We start from the raw sequence: 21,398 nt of genomic DNA on the forward strand, positions 1-21,398 counted from the left end.
CACAAAAATGGCGTGTGGATATGGTTTTTAAAAAGTCCTTACAGTTATGCTGAAATACTTACAGGTGAAACACAATGTTGCGTATTTGCTTCAAGATGCTCAGAAGAAAGGAGTCAGAAGGGCATACATTATACAAGATTAGTTATGAGTTGATCCAGGCTTCAGCAATATGTGAACTGTGAACTTCCAGATGTTCAAGCAGGATTTAGAAAAGGCAGAGGAACCAGAGATCAAATTACCAACATCCGCTGGATCATCGAAAAAGCAAGAGAGTTCCAGAAAAACATCTATTTCTGCTTTACTGACTATGGCAAAGCCTTTGACTATGTGGATCACAATAAACTGTGGAAATTTCTTAAAGAGATGGGCATATCAGACCACCTGACCTGCCTCTTGAGAAACCTGAATGCAGGTCAGGAAGCAACAGTTAGAACTGGACATGGAACAACAGACTGGTTCCAAATAGGAAAAGGAGTACATCAAGACTGTATATTGTCACCCTGCTTATTTAACTGCTATGAAGAGTACATCATAAGAAACTCTGGGCTGGAGGAAGCACAAGCTGGAATCAAGATTGCCAGTAGAAATATCAATAACCTCAGATATGCAGATGACACCACCCTTATGGCAGAAAGTGAAGAAGAACTAAAGAGTCTCTCTCTTTTTTTTTAAGTTTGCAAATTCTTTATATTTCCAGCTGTTGAGACAATATTTCTGAGAGCTGAGGTTACCTCTAGTGGCGAAACCAGAGCCAGCTATTAAGCAGCCAGAATGCTACAGTAACTGAATACATGACCATTTCTCTTTTAGCTCATTCTTTGTTCTCCTCTTCCAGAAGTTGTAGACGTCTATTTAGTTTGATTATCCGTCGTCTTAATGAAGCTGCATCTACAGCTGTCATGTCTTCTGAAGTTCCTTCAATCGTTGCATCTATATTGGAAATGCCATACCTGATGTTGTCATGATGAGGATTAGAAGTGGCAGCAGCAGACCCACCACGAAACACAGGTATGGAGTCAGTTTTGACCAGCTGTCCATTTTGGCGAACAGCATTTTCACTCATAGAGCGTTCTCTTTTTAGCCTGCCAACTGCATGGATTTGTTCATTTTGAGGGGTTGGAGCAGATCTCTCTAAATCCAGAAAATCTAGCGGTCCTTCACTCAGTGTAAGCACACGAGGTGGTGTTTTTAGAGCCAGAGCCTTAAAGGGAGTTGACTGTATAAGGTCAAGATCTGCTGGTCTTGAAAATGGAATGTCTTCATTATTTCCTGCTACCACAATTCTCTCTGGAACTTGCATAATCACACTAGCGTTTGAAACTCCTTCTTGAAATCCTTGCTCCAGGTAAGCATTTGGTGGTGCCACCTTTAATTTTTCTGGGACCCTCATTCACTGACTAATACCTTCGGTGTATTCTAATTCATACCGAATTCGACTAATTTTCGCCATCTCAGCAGCAGTAGGAGAAGGAAAGGCCGCCCCACTCACTAAATGTGTACCAATTACTGCTTGTTCTTTGGCATTATCTGCTTCTGTGCTTCATAGTAAATCCATTAACTTGCCTCAGTACGCACATGCTGGATTGAGGCACTTTTGTCCCCCTGGGCCCGCTGGAGGGTCCCCAGCGAGGGCCACCCCCACCGGCTCCTAAAGGGTCTCTTAATGAAAGTGAAAGAGGAGAGTGAAAAAGTTGGCTTAAAGCTCAACATGCAGAAAACTAAGATCATGGTATCTGGTCCCATCACTTCATGGCAAATAGATGGGGAAACAGAGGAAACAATGGCTAACTTTATTTTTGGGGCTCCAAAATCACTGCAGATGGTGACTGCAGCCATGAAATTAAAAGACACTTACTCCTTGGAAGGAAAGTGATGACCAACCTAGATAGCATATTAAAAAGCAAAAGACATTACTTTGTCAACAAAGGTCCGTCTGGTCAAGGCTGTGGTTTATTCCTGTGGTCATGTACGGATGTGAGAGTTGGACTGTAAAGAAAGCTGAGCGCTGAAGAATTGATGCTTTTGAACTGTGGTGTTGGAGAAGACTCTTGAGAGTCCCTTGGACTGCAAGGAGATCCAACCAGTCCATCCTAAAGGAGATCAGTCCTGGGTGTTCATTGGAAGGACTGATGCTGAAGCTGAAACTCCAATACTTTGGTCACCTGATGTGAAGAGCTGACTCATTGGAAAAGACTCTGATGCTGGGAAAGATTGAGGGCAGGCGGAGAAGGGGACAACAGAAGATGAGATGGTTGGATGGCATCACTGACTTAATGGACACCGGTTTGGGTGGACTCCCAGAGTTGGTGATGGATAAGGAGGCCTGGCGTGCATGGGGTCACAAAGAGTCAGATGCGACTGAACTGAACTGAATTGATGGGTACAGAGGCTTCATTACACTCCTATTTTTGTTTGTATTTTATAATTTTCATTGTTTTCTATAATATGCTTTTTAAAATTAATTTTTGAATAAAGAATACATCTATTTTTTTGATCAGTGGTCAGGACAATTTGTTAGGAATATCAGTCATGTTTGGGGAGAGTTATATAAAGAATGTGCTGAGTAACTCCAAAAGACTCTAGATGAGCCTTTACTGATAAAGTTGAGACAGAGTCTCCAGCCAGATAAGATAATGGAGTGGAGAACAAAGAGAAGAGTGTACTGGGGCTTGCTGTGGAGAGTGGAACACACTGAGTCATTTAGATATCATATGAATAAAGCAGATCTAGTGTTTGTTGATGTCATTCTTACTAAAAACTCTTTCTAAAACAATAAACTAAGAGTGCTTACAGGCACCAGCCTTCAAACACCATGTTTTTGAGAATTCATTATGAGGGGCTGGAACGAAATAATTTGTTAATCTACAAAGTATGGATTATAGAAAATCTGGAGCAAGTTATTCTATTTGGGAAAATAAAGAGCCATGAATTTAGTACTGTTGACCCCTGAACAACACGTGGGTTAGTGGTGCCAATCCCCTTGTGCAGTCTAAAACCTGCACAAAACTTTACAGTCAGCCCTTCATATCTGCAACTCCACAACCGAGGATTCAACCAACTGGCAGATCTCATAGTATTGTAGCAAACACTTATTGGAAAAAATCCCCATATCAGTAAATCTTCACAGTTCAAACCCACAATTCAAACTGCAGTTGTTTGTCAACCGCAGTTTCTACTCAACTATGAAATCACCAAAACTGAGCCTGGGAGACTTCTATTAATAAGTAAGTTAAGAAACTTTGCTAGGCCTTAGTTTTCCCATCTATTAAATGAGTTAATTAGACTAGAGAATCTCTATAGGGATTCCCTTCAGTTCTTTTCATCTCTGAAATTCCATGAAATAATTAAAACAACTTTTTTTATATAAAATTTCAAAATGACATAAAATGCAGAGAACATAAGGAAACCTCAAGTACCAATCACTGCACTTCAACATAATGTCCAATTTTATTTTACCTCAACCCCTACTCACCTTCCTGCTCCCACTATTATTCTGAAGCAAATTCTAGACATCATATGAAATATATTTTAATGATTCTCTTGAAGCAGATAGTTTATAAACAACATATCACACAAGTTAAGTCTCTCCACTTTTCCAAGATACCTTCTATTACTGCAACTGTAAACACTGTCATTTAACTTGGCATTGCAGAATGCTAAGTAAGGTTCACATGCTTAACCCAGATACACTCAGTAAAGGAGTTACCTTTTCTTTTCCTTTTGCCCCGCAGGTGTAGCTTATGTGATTTTAGCTTCCCCACCAGGGATTGAAGCCAGGCCCTTGGCAGTGAAAGCATGGATTTCCTAACCACAGATCCACCAGGTAAGTGCCTAGTATGGAAGGACAAGAAGTTCACAAACTAATTCTGAAGTATTAGTTCCTTTGTAAACTTTTGACCAGATAGTCACTGTCAATAACTGGTTACCACTAGGCTCAAAATGACTCCAACCTTGTATTAAATAAGACATTTTTATTGCTGTGCATTTCTACTGAATCAACTCTTACTGCTAACATGGTCAGGGAGATAGTTTCTGCACCCCATATATGCAATAAACGTTGGAAATAAATTGTCAATACGGCCCTCATGACCAAAGTTTAATCTCATACTTTTCAGAAAAAAAAAAAAAGTAAAAAAACAGATTTAATAAGGAGAAAGTACTTTTCTGGAAAATGATTATTGTGTGTGTGAATACTTATTAGATATACACAAATCTTGTCAATTCTAATTCTGACCTGCCACGGAATCTAGGAAGTCACTGGCCACTTTTTTTGTCCAGAAGGTAAAAATGTTTTCCCAATTTGTTTTAAACCATTTGCTTCTTCCTGAATAACTAGCTGCTATTTTTTCATGTATATATAATTGAATATACATAATTATTTCAGGACGTAGTCTACATTTCATATAATTTGCATTAAGGGAACCGATCATGCATGCAGCTCCATATATATGGAGGCTACACTTACTTAGGAGGCGGGAGTGGGCTGATTATTTAAACGAGAGATTTCCAAGATCCGAGTTCTCATCCCCTAATCTCAGCCGAGGCAGCGACACTAAGCGCCGTCTAAGACTCTCCAGGGGCGCTGCAGCCGGGAAGGGCTTGGGGAAGCCACAGTCGGTGGGGCTCTCTCCTGTCCGGGAGGCCCCCAGTCAAACGTGGGAATTCCAACTCCCACCCCGAGAAGGAAGCTTTCGACAGTGTTCTCAGAGACTTTGAGCGACTCGGCGTCACTTTCCCCGCCTGTGAAAAGCCCGAAAGGACCGCCACCTGCCCGAGGCCAAGGCAATAAAGCCACACCAAACTGCGAGTCTGATTCCCGCAGGAAGGGGTGCGAAGCGGTGCCTTGAGCCTCTTCTCCCTGACTAGTTTCTGCTCGGGATGCGCAGGACGGACGCGGCGGAGGTGCTCTCTCAGGGTGGCGACAGTGGGACCGGGCACCCCGCGGGGGTCGCGGATGGGGGAGGGGAGCAGCGGCCCTGCGGCCTCGGCCCTCTCCGGGGGCGGGGCTCGGGGCTGCCCCGCCCCCCGCGCCCTCCTTTCCCCCGCCCCTCCCCCACGCCCTTTTCTGCCGCCCCCGCAGTAGGAAAGGGAGCGGGAGTGGGGGGGAAGGAAAGTGCTGTTCTATGGAAAGGGGCGGAAGGAGGCGGAGGAAAGGAGAAAAAGGGAACAGAAACATGGCCGTCAGCTGTCGGGGCGGCAGTGCAGCGCGCAGCTCCTAGGCAACCCGCCGCCCGCACGGCCGGCCTCCGGTGAGCCGAGGCGCCGGCGCGAGCTCGCGCTCCCGGCCGTTACCCCTCGCTGCAGGAGGCGCCCCTGGAGACCCAGCCAGGGAGCCGGCGCAGGCGCAGACCAGGCGGCGGTGGCCGCCGGAGCCAGTCCCCCGCCCTGCTCTGCCGAGAGAGACCAGGCCCGAAGCCGGCGCTTTCATGCCCCAGGAAGGGACTGTGCCCGGGTGGCGCTGAAGGAAGATCGGGCAGCAGGTGAGCGTGCGGCAGAGGACCTTTGGCGGAGGAACCCTGCGCCGCGCCTCGGCCGGCCCGAGTTTCCGGGCCGGGAGAGCGCTGGGCAGGTAGCGACTCGGAGAGCTGAGTTCCGACGGCCGGCCTGCGGGGGGTCGCCAGGCAGGCGGAGAGTGGCGGGGGCTGGCATTCCTGGCCTAGTTTCCCTGCGGTTTGCGGGGGCGGGGAGTCCCCAGGAGCCTGCGGGGTATGATGCGCGGAGAGGCCCCGCCTGGAAGGGCCTCCTCGCGCAGCCGCCCGATCTTCGGGGAGCCACTGCTGTGGAAGGAAGCGCGAGGGGTCTGGGCCCTGGGGACCGCCAAGGGGACCCCGCCTGGGTGGGGGCGGGGGGAAGGGGCGGGGACGAGGGTTCTCGAGGGCTTTGGGGCGGAGTGGGTGAAGAGCCGAGATCGGGGGTCTGGAGAGGGGTCTGGGGGAGAACTGGGGACCTGGGCAGGTGTCGCAGGTGAATTGAGGACATCTCCGCCTTACTGTGGCGGATCCTCAGGGCTTCTTTGTTGGCGAGGACTTTCAGGAAAGTGACTAAACACAAATAAAACCACCTAATGAGCCCCTAATGCTGACTCTTGTAAAGAGCTGTAACTTTTCTACATTGAAGATGCTATCATCTATCTGCCCTCCCATTCCCCCGGCTTTCTGCTTCATAGACTTTTCCCTCTGAAAGATGGTGCCTCGTCAGGATAAATAAATGACCCAATTTTTAAACAATGCGACCCCCCCCCCCCCCATTACCTGTTTGTTTAACTGGAAAATTTAGGTCAGTTACCGAAGTTACTTGTGCAAACGTGAGGAAAAGAGTCATCTCCAGTAATAAGCCCTCGGCTGTCTGTGTTTTTGCTTCTGAGAAATTGTCAAGTCTTGTAGTAGGGGTAATTGATTTACTGAACCAGCTTAATTGTGCGCGAACTCGCGTTAAGAAGTTCTTGCTAGACCCCAATTTAAGGTAGGAGTAGGTTTTCCCTTCCGGTCTCTTGGTTTAGAAGATGAAGGGTGTAGTAAGGAGAGAATGTTAGTGCTAAGGCGCTAAGTTTTCAATAAATGTTACATTTGAGGTGATCATGTGTATTAAGCTTTCCGAAATTAAGAGAATTGTAGGATTTTTAGGTGTACACGTGACACGAGCAAAACTGAAGGAAAACTTCATCTCAGTACTGAAGGATACCTATTCTTTATCAGTCTTAACATGACAAAAAAACCCCTCGCTTTTATTTTTTGCCCTGTATTACTGTTGAAAATTTGACAAACTGCTTCTTGGTGTGAGACTGGAACTCAAAAATGAACTTAGATTTGTATTCATGAGGTTAATCTCATTTAAACTTGCTTTGACTCGTTTTTCTAGTAATGTCAAACTGGATCCACACTTTCCCCCATTGGTGTCTCCTGTGGCCATTTTGCCAAATATTTGATTAGGATTATATTATTTACCGATAATATGGCAGTTCACTTTCGCCGTAGTACCTCACTTACTGTACTACTGTTTAGACTTGTATGATGGAAAAGCTACGATGTTAGAAATTTTGAAGTTGTAAGGTTGGAGTCATTTACTCGTGTGTAATTTGTAAATCAGTGCATTATGTTGTTGAGAGTAAATATAGTATTTTGTAGTTTAAACTTGAGCTTTCAACTGGGGAGAGTGGCAGTAGAATTGGTGTGTGGAGACTGATTTTAAAACGCAAATGTTTTAAATTACAAGGGACTGCAGTGGTGTGTGTAAGCTGTAACAATTCATAGTGCCAGATTTGGAAGGTTATTTGGTTGAGGCAGCGCTGTAAGGAAACATGTTAAGTATCTGCAATAAAAGCTAGTTTGGAGCTATAGACAAGGGATTTTGCATGGTAAGTAATAACCCAAGGAGGCACCTTTCCTTTGCCAATTGAGACCAAAACATCTCATGTTTTCATTGGAGTTTCCTGCTAAAACAGATACTGATTTTGCATTGAATTTGCTGCTCAGTTTGAAAGTTAGGTTTCAGTCTTATTCTTGCAACTTAAGTACAGGTTGTAAAGTAAAAAAGAAGCTGAGTTAGCGGCAGGTTGTTTTATTTCGTCTTCTTGATTTGCAGATGGAATTTGTTTTAATTTGTATTTCCAATATAATCTATCTTCTGAAACTTAGATAGTAAGGGTAAATAAGCTTTTGTAGTACATAAATTAAAATTTTGTCTTCTGTATGCTGGTACCAGAAGTTGTACCTCCCCAAAATTGTCAGTTTGAAAGAAAAAAAAAAATAAATAGTCAGTTTGACATACTTGCAGTAATAGGACACCTTGTTGGAACTGGAGAATCCTTTGAAAGAATTAAAACTTGGGGAATGAGTTTGTATAGTATAGCTGGTATAAAATGGTAAGTCTTTTTAGCATCAGATTGTAGGAAATTCCAAAATCCAGTAACTTCATATTTGAAATTTAAAACTTAAATTTTAATTAATAGATTTATTTATTGTTATTTGTGGGGGGAAATTAGGTAGTTTTTAAACTTGAAATTTTTTCTAAATTTATGTCAGTATGTAATGCATATGAGTAAGTAAGTGTAATAGAATTCTCTTTGTGTGTTATTTGAAAACTAACATGGTGCTACATACTGCTATATTTTATGGTTTTGTATAGTGGTAGTCCAGAGTTTTCTATCATAGTTTATTTAGCCAGTATTCTGTCTTTTTAATATTTTAGTAATTCCACTTTTTCCATCTTAAAATAATGCTATAATGAAATCTTTTTGCTAGTATGATGGCCCAATCCACACTAAACGTTTGAAAATGTAGTCATTCTTTGTAGTACTTCTTTGCAGTGGATCATGAGGGCTCTTACAGTATGGTATTTGATTGAGGAATGAAAGCAAGGTGAAAACTAGATGTGCATCTGTGACTTGAATTCGTTGGGTAGAGATCAAAATATAAATTCGTAAGTCTCTGTTACTGATTTGCTGCAAGTTTCTGTAATTCTGTTTTATTTTTCAATATAATAAAATTCTTATAAAATTCTTAACTCTCATAGTAATATTGTGGGGCATAAATATTTCTAACTGGACCTCATTTCAGCCAAATTTAATATTTGCGAATACAGATTTATAATCATTTGACTTACAGAATAGTCATTTTATGGGTTTTTTTAAAAATTTGAAATATTTTAAAGGATTCTTTGATTCTCATTTGTCATTGTGTATGTGTGGTTCCTTTGTCTCTTAATTTAGGGATGCTTAGATTCTGAAAGCATAAATGTTAGGAGTCTCTGTTGTTTAATTGTAGAAACAGGTCTCTATTAAATAGGTACTATGCTATCTGCTAGGGATAAAAACATGAATAACATACAGTCTGCCTATTAAAGTCTAGCAGGGTAAACATCCTAGTCTTGTCGACAAGCATCCACATCATGCAAATCTAGAGCAGAGCAAACGGTGCTGTTTGTTGTAGCAGAGAGAAATACCTAGGTGTTTTTGGTGTGAATTAAATATAGTTTACATAGAAGGCATTTGACTTAAAACTCAAAGATGTGAAAGGCACCAAGTAATGAAAGAATGTGATGGGCTTTATTAAAATGCAAGTAGTTTAGTGTTGGGGCACGGGTTATTTTGAAGGGAAGTGGGGAGTAAGCTAGAGGGGTAAGAAGGGACTATGTCATGAAGAATATTAAAAGTCAGATAGGAAATTAAGACCATAGACACTGTAGGGGACAGGGAGTCATTTAATGATTTTAAGGTGTTCAGTATCTGGCTCAATAGTGAAGGATGTATTTGGGAAAGCAGCTTGAGTGAGGCTGCACGTTCATCAGCTAGAAGATCTTGTAGGCATCTACATGAGAATTGAGAACAGCAGTGGTGGGGATGAAAGAAAGTGGGTAGAACTGAAAATATGCAGACATTTTCCTCTGCTTGAGAAGCCCTACCTCTGTACTTGCCTACGGGGCACCTGTCACACCAGCTTACTTTTAGATTCCTTCCCTCAGAGCCTTTGTAGGTACTATTCCATTTACCTGTTCCTTTTCTGAGAGGTCTTTTCCATTTCTTTTCTTTTCTTTCTTTTTGGCCATGCAGAATGGCTTGTGGGATCTTAGTTCCCCGACCAGGCGTTGAATCCGGGCTCACAGCAGTGAAAGCGCTCAGTCTTAACCACTGGACTGCCAGGGCATTCTCCTGAGAGGTCTTTTCTGATTACACTGTCTAGTTAGATCAAGAGAGATCAGTTATTATCTTAGTACCTTGTTATTTTATTCTGTAGAGTTTAATTTTTCTTCCTTCCTCCCCTCCCTCCCTTGCTTCGTATTGGTCCCTCTTACTACTTTGGAGGTTATGTGCAGTCTGATTTCCTTTCTATTTTTTTTTTTTTAACTGTGGGTCTGTTTCTGGTCTTTTCTGTTCCTTTGGTCTAAATGTCTGTCGTTATACCATTACTGTATTGTCTTCATTGCTCTTTCTTTATAGCAAATCTTGCAATCAGTTAGTGTTTGTTTTTTACCATTTTTTTTAATCAAAATTGTTTTGGTTACTTTATATCCTTAGCATTTTCTTATAAGTTGTAGAATAAGCTTGTCAGTTTCTACAAAACGCCCTGATGGGGAGAATTGACGTCTCAGTAATAGTCTTCTGATACATTTTTAAAAAAATTACTATTTTTTTCTTTTGGTACTTTAATATGGCATAACTTTTCTTTATTTAAATATCTTTAGTTTTTTTTTTTTTTTCAGTGTTTTATGGTTTTCATTTTATAGGTCATGCTCAATATTTCGTTCATTTTATCCCCAGGTATTTCTTGCTTTTTGATACTATTGTCAATGATACTGCATTTTAAAATTTCTTTTTCCAGTTGTTTGATGGTATATAAAAATGCAATACAAAGTTAACCTTGTAGTCTGTCTTACTAAATTAACTTAAGAATTTTTTAAAATTTATTTTTGGCTACGCCGGGTCTTTGTTGCTTTGCAGGGGCTTTTCTCTTCATTGTGTTGTGCGGGCTTCTCACTCTGCTGGCTCCTCTTGTTGTGGAGCACAGGCTCTAGGCACATGGGCTTCAGTAGTTGCAGCACACAGGCTCAGTAGTTGTAGCTTGATGACCCTGGAGTGCACAGGCTTCGGTAGTTGTCACGCATGGGCTTAGTTGCTCCGAGGCAGGTGGAATCTTCCTGATGAGGGATTGAATCCATGTCCCCTGCACTGGCAGGCAGATTCTCATCCACTGCACTACTGGGAAGTCCGTAAATTAACTTTTTAGTTCTAGTAGCTTTTGTGTATATTCCTTAGGATTTTCTTTTCTTAAAATAATGTTATTTATTTCATTTATGGCTGTGCTGGGTCTTCATTGTTGCACAGGCTTTTCTCTAGTTGCAGAGAGTGGTGGCTGCTCCTTGTTGCAGTGCATGGGCTTCTCCTTGTGGTGGCTTCTCTTGTTGTGGAGCAGGGGCTCTAGGGCATGTGGGTTTCAGTAGTTTCAGTTCCCAGGCTCTAGAGCACAAGCTCAATAGTTATGGTGCACAGGCTTAGTTGCTCCATAGCATGTGGGATCTTCCTGGATCAGGGATCGAACCTGTGTCTCCTGCATTGGCAGGCAGATTCTTTACCACTGAGACACCAGGGAAGCCCCCTTAGGATTTTCTTAGTATATAATCATAACGTCTGCAGAGAAAATCAGTTTTGCTTCTTCATTTCCAATCAGTGTTCCTTTCGTTTTTTTCTTGCCTTATTGCAGTAGCTAGATTAGAGATGTTCATTAAAAATAATGTAAGCCATGAGTATAATTTTAAGTTTTCTAGTAGCTCCACACACTAAGATGTTAACAAAAACTGTCATTAAATTTAATAACATTTTTTATTCCACTGTGTCCAGAATGTTAACATGTGTAGTAGTTTCCCTAGAGTAGCCATAACAAATAACCACAAACCATGTGATTTAATTAGCAGGTTTATTCTTTCACAGTTTTGGAAAATCTTAAGTCTAAAATCAAGGTGTTGGCAGGGACATGCTTCCTCTCAGGACTCAAGAAAGAATCCTTTCTTGCCTTTTGCTACTTTGGTGGTTGTTGGCAAGTCATAGTTATCGGACTGTTTGGATTTTCTGTTTCTTCTTTTGTCAATTTTGGTAACTTGTGTCTTTAAAAAGTTGTCCTTTTCGTCTATGTTGAATTTATTGGCATGAAAGTGTTTATAACTTTTTCTTGTTATTTTTTAAATGTCTAATGATTTGCTTTCTTTCATTGTAATGATCATTTCTCATTGGTAATTTCTGCTTCCTGATTTTTTCCTGACTTAGAGGCATTGATATCTATTGCTTGTCCATTTTCAATTTTATTCATTTCTCCTCTTTTATTTTTTCCTCTACATACTCTTGATTTAATTTGCTTTTCTTTTTCTAGCATCCTAAGGTGGACACTTAGATTACTGATTGAAAAACTTTCCTCTTTTCTAATATAATTAGTAAAATAGGTAAAATTTAGAAGAATTTTCTTTTTTATTTTTAATTAAAATTTTTATTCATTTATTTACTTGTTTTTTGCTCTGCTGGGTCTTTGTTGCTGTGCATGGTTTTTCTCTAGCTTCGATGAGTGGGGCCTGTCCTGTAGTTTGGTGTACAGGCTTCTCATTGCAATGGCTTCTCTTGTGGAGTTTGAGCTCTGGGGTTTGGGAGGTCAGTAGTGGCAGCTCACAGGCTCTAGAGTACAGGCTCAGTGGTTGTGGCAGACAGGGCTTAGTTGCCCTGTGACTTGTGAAATCTTCCCGGATCAGGGATGGAACCCATGTCCTCTACATTGGCAGGTGGATTTTTAACCACTGGACCACCAGAGAAGTCCAAGAATTTCCTTTTAAACACTGCTCTAGCTTCATCTCACAAATTGATTTCTGTTATTTTCATTTGGGCTTCCCAGGTGGCGCTAGTGGTAAAGAATCTGCCTGCCAGTTCAGGAGACACAAGAGACGTGGGTTCAATCTCTGGATTGGAAAGAACTCCTGGAGTAGGAAATGGTACCCCATTCCAGTATTCTTGCCTGGAAAATAGCATAGGCAAATAACCTGGCAGGCTACAGTCTATACAGTTGCAAAGAGTCGAACACAGCTAAGGGACTGAACACACGCACATTTTCATTTAGTTCAAAATACTTTCTAATTTCTCTTAGTGTTTCTTTTTTGATTCATCGATTTATTGATGACGTAGAAGAGTGTTGTTTGGTTTTGAAATTTGATTCCATATTCTGTGTGTTTCATATGGGCTTCCCCGGTGGCTCAGCAGCAAAGAATCTGCCCACACTGCAGGAGATTCGGGTTCAATTCCTGGGTCAGGAAGACCTCTGGAGGAGGAAATGGCAACCCACCTTAGTATTCTCACTTGGAAGTTAGATAGACAGAGGAGCTACCGTCCATTAGGTCACAAAGAGTTGGACATGACTGAGCAATGACAGTGACTCTGTATGTTTTATAATATTTTCAAATTTATCCAGGCGTGTTTTATGGGCCAGCATATGGTTTAACTTAGTGAATGTTCTATATGTACTTGAAGCGATTTTGGATTTTGCTGTTGTTGGAGTATTCTATAAATACTAATTGTGTGAAGTTAGTTGATAGTGTTCTTCAAATTTAAGTATCTTTCTGATTTTCTGTGTACCTGTTATATGCATTATTGAATGAGGAGTGTTGAATCCTCTTTAATTATGAATCTGTTTATTTCTTCTTTAACTTCTGTCAGTTTTTGCTCCATGTACTTTAATGCTCTCTTGTGAGACATGTACATGTTTAGGATTGTAATGTCTTGATGATTTAACTTTTAGTGTATTATGAAATGTTTCTTTTTTTATTTTATTTTATTTTTTTTATTAGTTGGAGGCTAATTACTTCACAATATTGTAGTGGTTTTTGTCATATATTGACTTGAAAAATGTTTCTTTTTATCTCTGCTCCCAAGTCTGCCTGTTATTAGTATGGCCACTCTGGCTTTCTTGTGATTAAAATGTACATGATATATATTTTTGCATCCTTTAAAAAATACTTTATTTTTAAGAACAGTGTTACATTTACAGAGAGTTCTCTATATCCCAGACCCAGTTTCTTAACATCTTATACTAGTATATTGTATTTGTTACAATAAATGAACCAGTATTGACATATTATTACTAACTAAAGTCTCTAGTTTATTCAGATATCCCCAGTTTTTAACTAATGTCCTTTTTCTGTTCCAGAATCCCACCCAAATACATTTAGTTGTGCCTCCAGGCTACTTTTGAGTATAGCAGTTTCTTAGATTTTCCTTGTTGTTGATGACTATGACACATTTGCCAAGTACTGGTCAAATATTTTGTAGGATGTCCCTCTATTGGAATTGTTCTGATTTTTTATTTCAAGGTTAGATTGAGGTTATATGTTTTTGTGAGGAAGGTTGCATAGATAAAGCCCCATTACAACACCTCAAGAGTACATATTATCAACATGATTTCTTTCATTTTTTAGAGAGTTAACTTTTTTCTTTTTAAAAATATTTTTATTTATTTGTTTATTTGACTCTGCTGGTTTTCACTGTAGCACATGGGACTTTGGTCTTCACTGCAGCGTGCATGATCTTTTAGTTGTGGCACGTGAACTCTTTGTTGCGGCATGAGGAATCTCGTTTCCTGACCAGCAGCTGAACCCGGCCCCCCTCCATTGGGAGCATGGAGTCTCTCAGCCAGCGGACTGTCCGAGAAGCACGTTGACATGTGATTTTGATGCCGGTTGTGACTGCTTGGCTGATGTATCGTTTGTCATGTTCTCCGCTGCAAAGTTACCCTCTTCCCCACTTCCTTGCTGTACTCTTATAAGAAGTCACTATGCTCCTCCCACACATAAGGAGCAGGGGATCACACACTCTTTGAGGACAGAGTATTTGCTCCAGTTATTTAGAATTTTTTGCATTGAGAGAGTGGTCTCTTTTCCTTCATTTATTTATTCATATCAGTTTGTATCAGGATGGACTTACAGGTACTTATTTTATACTTTGGGTTATAATGCAGTCTTACCTTATTTGCTCAAATTGTTCTGACCCTGGCAATTGGGAGCTCTCTTAATTGACTTCAGTTGGCTGCTGTGCTCCTTTGACACACACCCTTAAGTGTGGGTTTGCTGTTGTTCTTGTCTGTTTGCATGTTTGTTAATTCTGGTGCTAAGTAAATGCTCCAGGTTCATTTTTTTCCCCCACTGTGTTTTTTAAGTTTTTGCTCAAAAATTTTCAACTGAAATATAATTGATTTGTAGTGTTGTATTAGTTTTCAGTGTAGAGCAAAATGATTCAGTTGTGTGTGTGTGTATACACTGTATACATACATATATATATATTCTTTTTCAGATTCTTTTCTCTTATATAGGTTTTTACAAAATATTGATTATAGTTCCCTGTGCTATGCAGTAGATCCTTGTTGGTTATCTGTTTTATATATTGTTGTATATAAAGTCCTTTATTTTATATTTAGTAATGTGTATATATTGGGGCTTCCCTCATAGCTCAGATGGTAAAGAATCTGCCTGCAATGTAGGAGACTTGTGTTTGATCTCTGGAGAAGGGAATGGCTACCCACTCCAGTATTCTTGCCTAAAGAATTCCATGGACAGAGGAGCCCTGGTGAGCTACAGTCCTGGGGTCGCAAAGAACCGGACACAGTTGAGTGACTAACACTTCGTTTCACTTGAATTCAGTGTGTATATGCTCATCCCAAACTCTTAATGTATCCCTCCACCCCCTCTGCCACCTTTGGTAACCATAAGTTTATTTTCTGTGTCTGTGCAGGCTAATTTTGTGTAAAGGTTTCCTCTGCTTTATGAAAGTAGAGTGTACCTATGAAACCTTTCGTAAACCAGTACGGTATAAAGCAAAGAAACAGTTACCTTAGGACACATCTTGCTAACGGTTATGCACAATAAATTTAGATGAAGCACAGATGCTTTTAGACACAGTTCAAAGCTATGTCAGCTTGATGCTGATATGCTGAGTGTAGTTACTGGGGAGGGAGTTTGGTTACACTTTTCTCCCTCCTCTGCTTGGGATGCCTGCTGCCTTTAAAACTGCTTGCTGCAAAACAAATGCCATCCTATTTTTGCTTTTCACCTTTTTCCATAAAAGTGTTTTTTTTTTTTTCCAGATTTCTTTTGGATTAGCAAAAACCAGGTACTTATATAGGTCTTTTGTAAAAGTGAAGTGGCATAAAGCAAACTTTTGAAAAGCAAGGGATACCTGTATTTCCTGTTCCAATCCTATAATTAATCATTTCTTCAAGAAGCCTTGGCTCCTTCTATTGGAAAATAGCGTTAGAAATCAAGATCCAGGTGCTAGGTGTGCTGATTGCTATTGGGGTGGCCTTAATTCTAGGTCTTCTTAGCTGATTGAGCAAGGAAATATACTTGTGTATATTAACCTACTATATACCTATGTGTGTAACTCTACCTATATGTCACAATGTCTATTTATATTAAACTAAATGAGTTCATAGTGAGCTCCCACTTTAATCCATTATTACATGGATATTCCTCCCCTCGTCTCTCTGTAAATTCCTACTTAGTGAAAAAACGTGGCTCCCACCATCTGTCATCCATTTATGTAATTGTTCAGTACCAGTATACGTGTATAACAGTATCAGAACTGTTAACTCATAGCCTTGTGTGAAACCGTTTTATCAGCCAGAGTGCCTGTTTGCAGTTCCTGTTGCTTTTAAAGGCTGTACTCATTTCTAAAGTTACTTTGGCTAGCATCTTGCCCTCCACACCCCCCAACCCTAACCCCTTCAGTGAGATTGTTTGATAAGTTTGTAATGTTCTCATGACCTACTCCATATTCCTTCAGGGTATCCCATGACATCCTCACTGGATTTAATAATTTTGTATACATTAAAATTCACTCTCTGTGCTCTAAAGTTCTGTGAATGTTGACAAATGCTTAATGTCAGTATCTACCGTTACAGTATCAGATTGAACAGTTTTACATCTGTAAGAACCCCACACTTCAACTCTTCAACTCTCTTTGCCAAAACCCCACAGCCCTGGAAACCGCTGATCTCTTTACTCTTTCTGTAGTTTTGACTTTTCCAGAATGTCATGTAAAAAGGGTCATATAAAAAACAGCCTTTTCAGACTGGCTTCTTTCCCTTTGCAATATGCATTTAAGGTTCCTCCAAGTCTTTTTGTGGCTTGATAGCTCATTTATAACTGAATGTATCAGGTTTTTGTTTGTTTTGTTTTTTAATCTATTCACCTATTGAAGGACTTTTTCTTTGCTTCCAGTTTTTGGTGATTATGACTAAAGCTGCTGTCAACATTGTATGTAGGTTTTATATGGATGTATGTTTCCAAATCAGTTACGTAAGTACCTAGGAGTGTGATTGCTGGTACAATCACACTCCTTAGAAGGAGTTTACAAGGATTGTCAGCTTATGTCTAGCTTTCTAAGAAACTGTTAAACTGTCTTTCAGAGTGGCTGTTCCATTTTACTTTCCCATGAGCAATGATTGGAAGTTTCTGTTCAACATCCCTTTCAGCATTCAGTATTGTCAATTTTAATAAAATTGTTAGCCATTTTAATGAAAGTGAAAGTCACTCAGTCATGTCCAACTCTTTGCGACTCCATGGACTGTAGCCTGCCAGGCTCCTTTGTCCATGGAGTATTCAGGCAAGAATACTTCAGTGGGTAGCCTTTCCCTTCTCCTCGGGGTCTTCCCAACCCAGGGACTGAACCCAGTCTCTCATTGCAGGCAGTTTCTTTACTGTCTGAGCCACCTGGGAAGCCCATTTTATTGCGTCTGTGTTATTGCATCTCATTGTTTCAACTTGCATTTCTCTAATGACTAAACGTGTTGAGCATTTTTTCATATACATATTTGCCATGTGTATGTATTCTTTGATAACGTGTATGTGCGGATCTTTCACCCATTTCCTAATTGGATTGTCTGTTTTCTTACTGTTTAGTTCTCTGTGTTTTCGCTGTGTTTGGGTATCAGCTCTTTATCAGATATGTCTTTTGCAAATATTTTATCTCACTGTGGCTTGTCTTTTCATTCTCTTTGTCTTTAGCTGAGCGTAGGTTTTTAGTAAAGTCTGTCTTGTCTGTTTTTTTTTTTTCTTGGATTGTGCTTTTGCTGTTGTATCTAAAAATTCATTGTCAAACCTGAGATCTCATAGAGATTTTCGCCTGTATTTTCTTCTACAAGTTTTATAGTATTGCATTTTACATTTGGTCTGTGATTCATTTCAAATTATTCTTATAGAAAGTGTAAGGTCTCAGCCTTGTATGTGGAAATCTAACTTTTCCACTTGTACTTGTTGAGGCTGTCTTTTCTCCATTTGTCTTTGCTCCTTTGTCCAGTCAGTCACTGTTTTAATGGTACTTTTAATGCATTTGTGTCTTTGTATTTAAAGCATATTTCCTGTAGATAACTTAGAGTTGAGTCTTACATTTTTATATCTGGTCTAATAATTTCTGCCTTTATTTATGAGTGTTTAGACCATTTGATAATTTGCTTTTCAAAATAGCCTTTATTGAGATATAACTTATACCCCATAAAATTCACCTATTTAAAAGGTTCAATTCAGTTGTTCTTAGAATATTTAGAGTTTTACAGCCATGGGCATAATCTTATTTAGAGCGTTTTCATCACATTGGAAATAAATCTTTGTCCATTCATAGTCACGATCCAGCTCTCCTCTCTCCCACCCCAGCCCTAGGCAACCACTAGTCTATTTTTTGTCTGTAGATTTGCTTATTCTGAACATTTCATATAAATAAAGTCATATAGTATGTGATTTTTTATGAATGGCTTCATTACAGGATAATATTTTTGAGGTTCATGTTGTTATATATATCGGTATTTCCTTTAAAAAAAAATTGTGTTGAGACTTTCCTGGTGATCCAGGGGCTCAGACTCCAAGCTCCCAGTACAGAAGGCTCAGGTTCAATCCCTGGTCAGGGAACTGGATCCTACGTTTTACAACTGAAAAAAAAGATCCTGGGCCACACAACTAAAGATTCTGCATGCCTTAGGGAAGAGCAGAGATACTGAGTGCCACAACCAAGACTTGACGCAGCCAAATAAGTGAAAATATTTTCTTAGAAATTATTTAAAAATTGTGTCATAACTCCCATCGTGTAAAATTCATATTAACAACTTAAAAATCTATTAATACAATGCAGTGGCATTTACTACATTCTCAAGGATATGCAACTGTTATCACTTTCGAGCTCCAGACTGTTTTTATCACTCTGAAAGGAAACCCTTTTCCCTTTAAGCAGTCACTCCCCATTCCCTTTCCCCCTCCGTCCTCTTCCTGACAACCGTTAGCCTTGCTTTCTCTGTAGATTTGCTTGTTCTGGATAGTTATTGTAAATAGAATAGTGCAATGCGTGACTTCTGTGTCTGGGCTTCTTTCGCTTAGCATAATGCCTTCTAGATTAATCCACGTCACAGCATGAGTCAGTAGTACTTCATTCCTTGTATGGCTGAATAGTACTCCATTTCATGGAAATTCCACATCATGACTTGATGGACATTTGGGTTGTTTCTACATTTTGGCTATTTTCAGTAGTGTTGCAATGAATATTTGTATCCAGGTTTTTGTATGGACTTTTTTTTCAGATATATTTGTCTTTGTTGAAATTGAGGTATAGATGATGTCTAAGTTTCAGGTGTACAGTGTAGTGATTCACAGTTTTTAAAAGTTATCCTCCATTTATAGTTATAAAATACTGGCTATGTTCCCCGGGCTGTGTAGTATATCCTTGTAGCGTATTTATTTTATACATAGTAGCTTGTACCTTTTAATCCCCAACCCCTATCTTGTCCCTCCCCTCTTCCCTCTTCCTGTTGGTCACCACTAGTTTGTTCTCTCCATCTGTGAGTCTGTTTCTTTTTTGTTATATTCACTAGTTTGTTCTATTTTTTAGATTTCACATATAATACCATACAGAATTTGTCTTTCTCTATCTCACCTGTTTCACTAAACCTAATATCCTCCAGTCTGTCTACACTGTTGCAAATGGCAAAATTTCATTCTTCTTACATAGTTAAGTAGTATTCCATTTTGTGTATGTATACATGTATCATCTGTTGATGGACATTTAGGTTGCTTCCATATCTTGGCTATCAAAAATAATGCTGCTGAAAACATTGGGGTGCATATATCTTTTCAAATTAGGGTTTTCCTTTTTTCCCCCAAGTATTTGCCCAGCATTGGAATTGCTGGGTTATATGGTAGTTCTATTTTAGTTTTTTGAGGAACTGCCATACTGTTTCCCACAGTGGAGGCACCAGTTCACACCGCCACCAATTCACACCGCCGCCAATTCACACTGCCACCAACAGTGCAGTTCCCTTGTTTCCACATCCTTACCAGCACTTGTTATTTGTGTTCTTTTTGAAGCTGGCCATTCCGACAGGTGTGAGGTCATATCTCATTGTAGTTTTGATCTGCATTTCTTTGATGACTAGCAGTGTTGAGCATCCTTTCAAGTATTATGGACATACATTTTCATTTGTCTTGGTGTAGACTGCTTAGATTTAGTGAAATTACTGATACGGTTGGGTTTGCATGCATTATCTTACTATCTATTTTTAATATCCTGTTATTTGTTTCTTTTTGGGTGGAGTCTATTTTAGTATTCCATTTATCACCACATTGATTTATTAACTATACATCCTTTTTTTTTTAAGTAGTTGACTTAAAATTTATTACATGCATCTTTAGCTTTCAATAGTTTACCTTCAAATAGTATTATACTACTTCATGTACAACCTAGGACTTTTAATTTTGTGTATTTCATTCTCTTCCATTCTTCTTCATCATCAAAAGAGGATAATACTAGTTACACCTTGTTGAGTTTTTAGGAGTATGAAATGAGATAATGCATGTAAAATATTTAGAGTATCGCTCATACTTTTATTTATTTTGAGAATAATAGAAGACGATTGACTTCATTTGAAGTTCTTGAATCTGCAGATTGCAAGTTTCTTTTTAGGTTGCTTCAACTACCCATTTCCTTGATCACACCTAAGATTATTGGTTCTCAGTTCTGACTGTATATTACGGTTAACTGGGCCTCTTAAAATTTTTTGATGGGAGGATGCCACCCTTAGAAATTCTTATTTCCTTCATCTGACTTTTTTTTTTAAGTATTCCAGCAGACTCCAGTGTATAGATAGAATAGAGAACCATTGCCCTAGACTTTATCATCATGATGTATAACTTAAAATATTTTCAGCATCTAATTCTGACTTCTGTCTCTCTTTTGCTAGCTTGTACTTTAATACCCTGTTTTGATATTTCTTTGGAGAAGGAAATGGCAACCCACTCCAGTATTCTTGCCTGGAAAATCCCATGGATAGAGGAGCCTGGCGGACTACAGTCCATGAGGTCGCAAAGAGTCGGACACGACTGAGCGACTTCACTTTGATATTTCTTGGATTCTATCCAGACCACCAGGCCATTGTTCACACCACTTTTTCACTGTCACTCATCCCCCTGATACAGTAACTTCTTTCCTTACCCAATTACATTGATTCATTGAAAAAATAAAAAAGTTAATGCCTATTAATGTTCTGTACTATTTTGTGAGGTCAAGTTACCAGCTCTTGTTTCTTGCTTCCTTCACTGTAATTAGGGTAAAACTTCAGCACCGATAAAACACAGTCCTTTGCAAACTTTGTGTTCCCTTAAACCTGAGCAGTAGAGTGTGACTAAAGAAAATAAACAGCAATGCTCACTGTCTCTCTTTAAACTTACAGCCATAAATGCCATCAGCATTACGTAGCCACTTATGCTTCTGCTTTGATTACTGAACAGAGTACTTAATCTCTTTTCTTCCTTTACTTTTCTCTCTCTCTCTCTACTGCATTCCCCATCTGTGCTGCATCTCCTCACCTAATAAGGATTTAGCTCTTGCTGTTATCTTTTGT

General features: G+C 39.7%; 1 protein-coding gene, 1 non-coding gene and 1 pseudogene across 2 annotated transcripts in view; 1 reads left to right on the forward strand and 2 right to left on the reverse strand.

Annotated features, from left to right (window-relative positions):
• Positions 1-657: 657 nt before the first annotated feature.
• Positions 658-1,398, reverse strand: LOC110144190 (mitochondrial fission factor pseudogene; annotated as a pseudogene).
• A 3,971-nt stretch (positions 1,399-5,369) lies between these two features.
• The window catches only part of DENND4C (DENN domain containing 4C), a 110,796-nt gene continuing 94,767 nt past the window's right edge, over positions 5,370-21,398 (forward strand). Inside the window, exon 1 of the mRNA XM_020904076.2 lies at positions 5,370-5,480. The gene's annotated coding sequence lies outside the window, so the exon portion shown is untranslated. The remainder of the gene's footprint in view (positions 5,481-21,398) is intronic.
• TRNAG-GCC (transfer RNA glycine (anticodon GCC)) lies at positions 11,012-11,084 on the reverse strand. The gene has a single exon. It is a non-coding gene; the product is annotated as a tRNA-Gly (tRNA).

The sequence above is a fragment of the Odocoileus virginianus genome, chromosome 18 (genome assembly GCF_023699985.2).
Source record: "Odocoileus virginianus isolate 20LAN1187 ecotype Illinois chromosome 18, Ovbor_1.2, whole genome shotgun sequence".
NCBI classification, from domain to species: domain Eukaryota; kingdom Metazoa; phylum Chordata; class Mammalia; order Artiodactyla; family Cervidae; genus Odocoileus; species Odocoileus virginianus.